This window comes from Branchiostoma belcheri, unplaced genomic scaffold (genome assembly GCF_001625305.1).
Source record: "Branchiostoma belcheri isolate BF01 breed outbred unplaced genomic scaffold, Haploidv18h27 scaffold107, whole genome shotgun sequence".
Taxonomy (NCBI): Eukaryota; Metazoa; Chordata; class Leptocardii; order Amphioxiformes; family Branchiostomatidae; genus Branchiostoma; species Branchiostoma belcheri.
The window spans coordinates 1,175,042-1,183,180 of NW_017802458.1; positions in this window are offsets into that span (position 1 = coordinate 1,175,042).

Genomic DNA, 8,139 nt, shown 5'->3' on the forward strand with positions numbered 1-8,139 from the left:
CTCTTAACCCCTCTCTCTCTCTTAACCCATCCAATAACATATGACGTTTACACTATAATGAATGAGAATCAGGTAGAATCAAAAAGAGACAGTGCATTCTAATATGTTAAACTATGTTTTTCCACAGAGCCCGCCTTTACCTGTGAGGGAAGCACTTTACGTCTGTCCTGCCCAGCAGGAGAAACGCTGGTGATCAGTGACGCCAACTACGGCCGTACGTCAACCTCCCATGCCTGTCCCTGTACCTCCTGCAACACCAACTGCCGTGCAGCCGACAGTCTGTCCATTGTAAAACGTGCTTGCCAGGGTCTACAGAAGTGCGCTGTGACAGCAAATGACGACACCTTTGGCGACCCTTGCCCCGGTACAGAGAAGTACTTTGAGACAACATACCGCTGTGCCTCAGGTTAGCACAATCTACTTTTTTTAGCCCCTATAGGATTGACGGATGTATACCCTCTAGAAGCTTTCTTTGAAGCCGCAGAGGTTCTTTTACTATAAAGTTTACAGACAAGATTCCTCAAGAAGACACGACTCGTAAATCATGATATTTTAAAAACCAGTAGCAACTTTAAGCCTCTGCCACACTCAAAACGTCCCTCAGCATATTTTAAAGTGATGGACCATCCTCAACTTTTACCCGGAAATGAACTATTCCAAAAAAACAACAACTTCAAAATGAATTTTTTAAATCATTTTCCCCTCATTCATAACATCTCTTACAAAATGAACTTATCATAAGGCATCATACAACATACCAGATTCCATGTCTTTAGGCAGGTAAGTCATTACGAAAGAACCCAAAATATACATGTTGGTCTGGAAATTGAAAATATCCCAAAATGAATCATTTTCAAGTGGTGTGTGGCAAAAGTGTAGATGAAGGCATGTAGGCATATCCCTTAGGTACCTTCATGCCTTGTTGACAGTCATTTTCTTATACTATCATTTAAATATTCCGGCAAAAGGTTCAAGAACGTAAATCACTATTATATCATTCTAATTACTCCCGTTTTCCGACAGGATGCCGCAGTGGTTACAAGATGCATAATGGTATCTGCTACAAGGCCTTCAACACGCCAATGAACTTCCTCGATGCGTCTTGGATCTGTGGTACTGAAGGTGGAACCCTCGCTATGCCAAAAGATGCCACCACAAACGACTTCCTGATCTCTCTGAAGAATGATGTTGATGACCGTGGCTATTTCTGGCTCGGCCTGGTGGATAGACGTGTGGAGGGAGTCTGGGAGTGGGTAGACGGTACCCGACTGGGAAACTACAGCGCATGGCTACCTGGAGAACCCAACAACCAGAACAATGAGGATTGTGCCATATATCTCGGGAAGGAATGGAATGATGACCAATGTGGCAAATCTGACATAAAATTCATCTGCCAAGTTGAATCACAAGGTGTGACATTTTTGTTTGAATTTTTATATTGTACACTAAAAATACATCCGTATTGTCAACTATTAACCCTATTCAAACGGGGGTCTTTCATGTCGGATAACGTCTGAACGGTTTTAGCTGCAACCACTCAACTTTTTCACAGGATTTTCATCATATATATCTGAAAACAATTTACAATGCGTAATAGTGAGTTAACTTCATATTTTTTTTAATATTCTTATGGCAACGACTTTATGGATGGCATTTTTAGAAAAATTAACATGCTAGGGGAGACTATCCATATTCGTGGGGTATCCTAACTCTTTGCGAGGGTCCATTCTAGAAGTTCTTAGAAAACACGAGTTTTTGAATAACTCAATTCTTGGTTGACAAATCTGATATTTAAAGACATGACTGTTTCTCTTTCTTTTTTGGGCTGGTATTATATATATATATATATCGTGGTTGTCAAGACAACGTTATTTACGATGATCTTTATTCTTCCTTTACTGTTACAGCTGCGAAGAGTGACGGCTGCCGATTTGGATACAAACTCCTCGCCAGGAAATGCGTCCGGCTCCACTTCCGGACAATGAGCCACAAGAAAGCCACAGAAGCCTGCGAGAAGGAGGGTGCGAGGCTAGCAATGCCTAAAACAAAAGAACTGGACATCGCTTTGAGAAACCTCGTCCGCACGGAAGGCCAAAACATGAGCTATTGGATCGGCTTGAAGGACAAGGAAAGCTTCTATCTTCGCAAAAGGCAATGGGGCTGGGTCGATGGGTCTACATTGGGCAACTACAAGGTACATTTATCAAAATAGATGCTTTTGATATCACGCTGCAGTGCAATGCACTGTGCTGAGGTCTAGCTACAGAGCTGGTTCGACCATGTATAGGTTACGAGTTGCCTATTATGACGGTCTGAAATGCTTTTGTCTCTGCCGGGAAGTACTAGTAAGGCCCTCATTCCACTTAGTGGCACTCTCACGGCGCTCTCATGGTGTTCTGAAATTGGCCAGAGCGTGGAGAGAGCGCCGAATTTCACGAAAAACGTGCTCAAGTGGAAACTCTACGGCGACCTCTCTGCGCTCTCTCCGCGACCAAAAACTCAAATGTCAGCAACGTTTATGGGCGACCGACGAATTCATAGCTCACTGAACGAATTACGGAAATTGTAGAACGAAATTGTGTACGTGTTGTTTGTGTTATTGTTTCCACAGTCATTATTGTACATCCTGAATCATATCAAGCTACAAAATCAAGGCCTCCATATCCATGACGTTGCTCTCACTGCGCTCTCTTTGCGAACTGAAATCGTGGGAGAGCGGAGACAGCGCCGTCTATTAACCCTATCTAGACGGGGGGGGGGGGGCTAAAAGTGCCCGCGCCAACTTTGATGTCATAGCGTCTGAACGGCTAGCGCTAGAACGGCCAAACTTGGTGACTTTTCCTAGAATATTGTTGGTAACAATTCTGTATCATTGGAATATGATGATAATTTTTTGTGTTGCCATGGCAACGGGTTTCTGACAGGCATTTTTTTGCTAAATTTAGTAATTTTAATAAATAGTAATTTTCCATGCGGAAGGACAGCTTAGCTACATTTATCTGTACATACTTTTATGTCTGTTTGTTTTAGATGTGTTTGTGTCATGTAATGTATGTATGAATGTATTTTTACTGGCCGTTGTGCAAGAAATAAACAATAGAGAAATAAATAAAATGCATCAAACAGAAGGAATTGCTCATTAAGGTAACAAAAAGCATTTTTTTATCATACAATACATAACTGTTATGATAGAAAAGGTCTGATTCTGGCCACTTTTACCAGTACGTCTTAACATCTTGAGCTACATTGTTGGCAATGTGTAGTTATAAAAACTATTCTCTTTTTTTAAACAGGGTTGGAATCCAGGAGAGCCATCTAACAGTCGTACGTACTGGCACTTGACAAAACTGTGCGTACAGTACTGGTCAGCTCGCCCTGGTTATCCCATGTGGGATGATGTTTACTGCTCGGAAAGCCGCAGATTTATCTGTCAGGCACATCTGACATAAAAACAAAACGTGTAACAAGCAGCAACGAGACGTGTTAACTTTTGCATAGTTTTTTTGCATAGTTTTTGGTCTTTGAAATGGTATTATGAGAAAGGTGTCATTTTATCTTTGTTGTAAAACATAAATGAAAATTAGATTCATATTTTGTAAGTTATGATGACTATGAAATGGAATCACTGTGGTTGTTCAAGCATGTCATTTTCATCACGGGAAACGGAGGCATTGTTTTAGTTTGCCTTCTTTAAGTCTGCCAGGATGTATTTTTACCTACATGAAAATGTAGGTATTGTTTTCGGCCTCTCTGGGGTTCCTGTGGGTGTTTGTGTGTCGGTGCGTGTGTTTCCGCACACTTGTGGTTAGCACAACTTCAGAACACCTTTATGGATTGTGATGCTATTTGGTATGTTTGTAGTTCTTAGAAAGGCGAGGGTCAAGGATTACATCTGGGCCTCCTAGTGGCTAAACTTGGTACTGCAGCAGAACTTCCGGTTTTTGTATCTTTTGTTTTGAACATGCTACTGTCCTAAGTTTTTGGTAACAGATAGCTTGTTCTGCCAGGAACAAGTGTAATGGGTTTGATTCCCATAGCAGCTTGTTCTTGAACTGCAGGGGAGTGTCCAGCGAAATCTTTAAAAGTGGACAAATCAAGAAAGAAGAAGGAAGTTTTCTTAATTTTTGATATGTATACAGTTAGACAGAGATGTGCACAATTGTATGTTAATTATGTTATTGACTAAATTTGCATAATTGATAACGAAATTTTACAAACCATCGTTGTACATTATAATCTTTGATACATGTAATGTACGCAATCTTACAAAGGCTCTAATTTTTTTATGTAGGTATGAGGTTTCCGACTTCTTGTTGCAATTCGGTTTTTGCGCGTCTCACTTCAGAGGACATAGTGTTGTGGTCAAACTCCATAGATGTTATCTCAGTTTATGACCTCCTGCTATTGTATTTTGCTGTATATTAGTGTCATAGGACATTAGTGAAATGGTATTATGACGAAGATGTATATCAAAAATTCAACTATGTTATAACAAATAGAATATTAGAATTACACACACAAACAAACACACACACACACACACACACACACACACACACACACACACACACACACATATATATATATATATATATATATATATATATATATATATATATATATATATATATATATATATATATATATATAGGTATCTAACAGAACGGCTTAGGCAAAACGAGAGCCTGTATTGATCATATATATACTATTTCTACTGTTGTAAGGGCAAGAATTCAAGAGGGTAAATGGACTTTTACTTCTTATATTGACTTTCAGAAAGCGTTTGATTGGATAGACAGGGATCTTTTGGCATACAGACTGATTGATTGTGGTGTTGATGGTAGATTTTACGAAGGTTTAATGACCTTGTACAAATCACCTGTGGCATGTGTACAACTTAACGAATACACCATATAAATACATATTTAGAATTAGAATGACAACGCCATAGGATTCTTTTGCCAGGTGTATACTGTCATTTTCATCTCCAAAAAAGGAAGACATTGTTTTCGTGTTCTTTTTTAATTTGTCTGCCAGCCTGTATGTGTTTTGGACTTTTTTTTCACAAACTAAAATAAGGAAAGTTTACTAAGAAATATCGAAGGGGATGAAGAACATACGGATGTTCGCAAAAGCTTATGTTGGAAATGTGCTTGGTCATTTAACGAAATCTGCAATTTACAGCATTCTTGGGTGGACCAAAAGGGTTGTCAAATGGTAAGAAATCGATTGGAATTGGTTTGGAGTAAATCGTCAGTGCTAGTGGCATGGTTTGCAGTCAAAATGTATCATATTGATTAAAATTGTGGTGAACATAGAGTGAATAAAAAATTGTCCATTCCCAGCTCAAATTGCCCATTTTGTTGCATCAATCACTGATTATGAATTTCTGCATTTTTGTGGATATTGCATTTTGACTGGAAATAATTCTTGAATAGTTTGGACGGACCATTTTTTGACAAATAAAACATCATTTACTTTACCAGAAATCAATCAAATCAGTCTATTTTGATAGGCTGCAAATGCTGTTCTCATCTAATGGAGTTTGTTGATTTTACATCTTTCTTTTCATCCTACCTTCGTAGAATCCAAGTTTATAGATGTCTACCAGCATTATAGTTTGGCCTTGTCAATTATGGTGTAGTATTTCGCATGCAGTTGTTATAACTGTGGAACGATTTTTTAACTCTCGAATATGGTAAGAGTAGATGCAATGATGTTAACTGGACGTGATGACTTATGCCTTATTACAAGGAGACCCTTTACAATGTACTAAGGCTCTTGTTTTTTTATGACGATTGCACTGTACGATTAAGTGTAATCAACATCATTTTGTCAACACATTAGGATGAGAGAGCCGAGTAGCACCTTTAAACGTAGAAGCATCATATGATTGATTTTAGCTGTTTAAAATCAAAATCTAAAAAGAATTAGACTTTAATTTTTACGTATTAATGTAAATTTTTAATGCTTATTTTTGATGTTGCGTAAAAAAAGTACAATCTTATTATGTTCTAGCATTTTGTATGCATCTTTGTAGGTGAATATATGTAAAGCAATGGCCTCAGCTCACACAAACCCTTCTGCCAACACTGAGTTTAATCCTCACAGCCTTGTGCCAGTGCTTAGAGGAATATAATACATTGTTTTAGTACTCATTTATTGTCGTTGCACTTTAAAGGTTTTAAGCAAGAGGGCATGACGTTTTGATATAAGATTTAATGACAGCAACAATTTTAAATCCATTTTATGCTTAAGTCATATTTTCTCCCAAATATGTTTTGATTTATACTATCTTTTAATTTTAGGCAAGGAACCACTAAGGCAGATTGTACTAACTTTGTAAATAGCCTTATTATCTGTGTTTGTCAAGAAAGATAAGAACTTAATTCTTGTATTTTCTTAAATGTTGCTAAGAAAAACAAGAATGGTGTTTCTGAAGCTTTCTAGTCAAGAAAAACAAGAAACTTTAAGAAATAAATACTTTATTGAAACTTTATTGCATGTTCATTCCCCGGAGGGATAAATGCATGGATGTACAATGTACTAGAGATTACTAAAACAATAGTAATATAAAAGGCTAACATTAGGTCTAAGGTATACAATGCTAAAATAAGATAAAAAGAAATATAAATATAAGTGGTATTGATCTAAGTTCTAATGGCTTCTTCTCTCTTTTTGAAACATTTTGAAATATACTTACATACTTCATTGATGACGTCTATATTTGTACATGATATAATATATTTAAAGGTGTCTTCCTTTGATAATGTTTTACATTTTTTGTCGAGCTTAATTGAACTGAACAGTGATTTACGTTCGTTATCATATAATTTACAGTCAAGCATAAAATGCGATTCATCTTCAATACACGAATTGTTACAGAATGTACACAGTCTATCTTGTAACGGTGTACGGCTATGCCTGCCAGATTCTATGTGTAGAGGGTGGTCGCTAATACGGAGTTTACACATGGCTCTGCGGTTTTCAAAATTTGGGATGTCTAAATATGGTTCTCTGTCGTATAGTACTTTGAATGTTTTGTATGTTCTCAGTTTGTTGCCTTGATTTTTCCTTTGCCCTTGTGCTTGTAGTGCTGAGTTGAATTTCTGGATGAATATATCTTTTAATCTTTGTCTTAGTTCATGCAGATGGAATGGTTTGTTAATATAGTCATGTGTATATAGGCAGGCATAGCCGGACTCCTCTAAAATTGTCTTCATGTTCAACAACCAACAGGGTACTTTACTTCTAACAAGGTCTTTTTGTACTATGTAAGCTTCATACTGAAGACTTTCAACGGGAACATTTCTAACTAATCTATAATAATAACTGTACATTCTACAATACGCTTCAATCCATAGGGGGAAGCGGCCAAGTTCAGCTCTACTGGCATAGTTACTAGCGTTTCTTCTTAATCCTAGAATTTGTTTACAGAATTTTAAGTGTGTTTGTTCAAGCGGCGAGTTATCATTTAATCTGCTGTTGCACCACACGTCCGCCCCGTACAGTAATATAGGGACAACACACTGATCAAAAAGCTTACAGTAAACTGATATAGGCGCCCTAGTGTCTCCTAGAGTACATTTAATACTGAACAACGCCCGTAAGGCCTTCTTTTGTGGTAATTTCATCGCTGTGTTAAAGTTACATCCAGCTGTAAAGACTACACCTAAGTAAGAATAAGACGAAACTACTTCTATGTCTTTGGAGAATAATTTAAGGCTAAGTTTTGAAAAGGTGTGTCCTTTCTTATTAAATATAATAATCTTTGTTTTATTTAGGTTGACAGTTAGTTTCCACTTTTGGCAGTATCTACCAAGCGTGTCTATTGCATTTTGCAGGCCTTGTTGACTTTCGGACAGCAAGACAAAGTCATCGGCATATAGCAAACTTGTTACTTTTGTAGTGGTGTAATAGCGGTGCGTTAATGTCTGCCATATTTAAGTCGTTAACAAGGTCACTGATATAGAGGTTGAATAAAGTTGGACTCAACACGCAGCCTTGACGGACACCAATCTGGACAGGGAAGCTCTCTGTTAAACCGCCAATAGTTTTAACGCGTGCTTCGGATTGGTTATAAAGACTTTGGATGATACTAAAACATTTGCCGGATATGCCTTTAGATAGAAGTTTGAA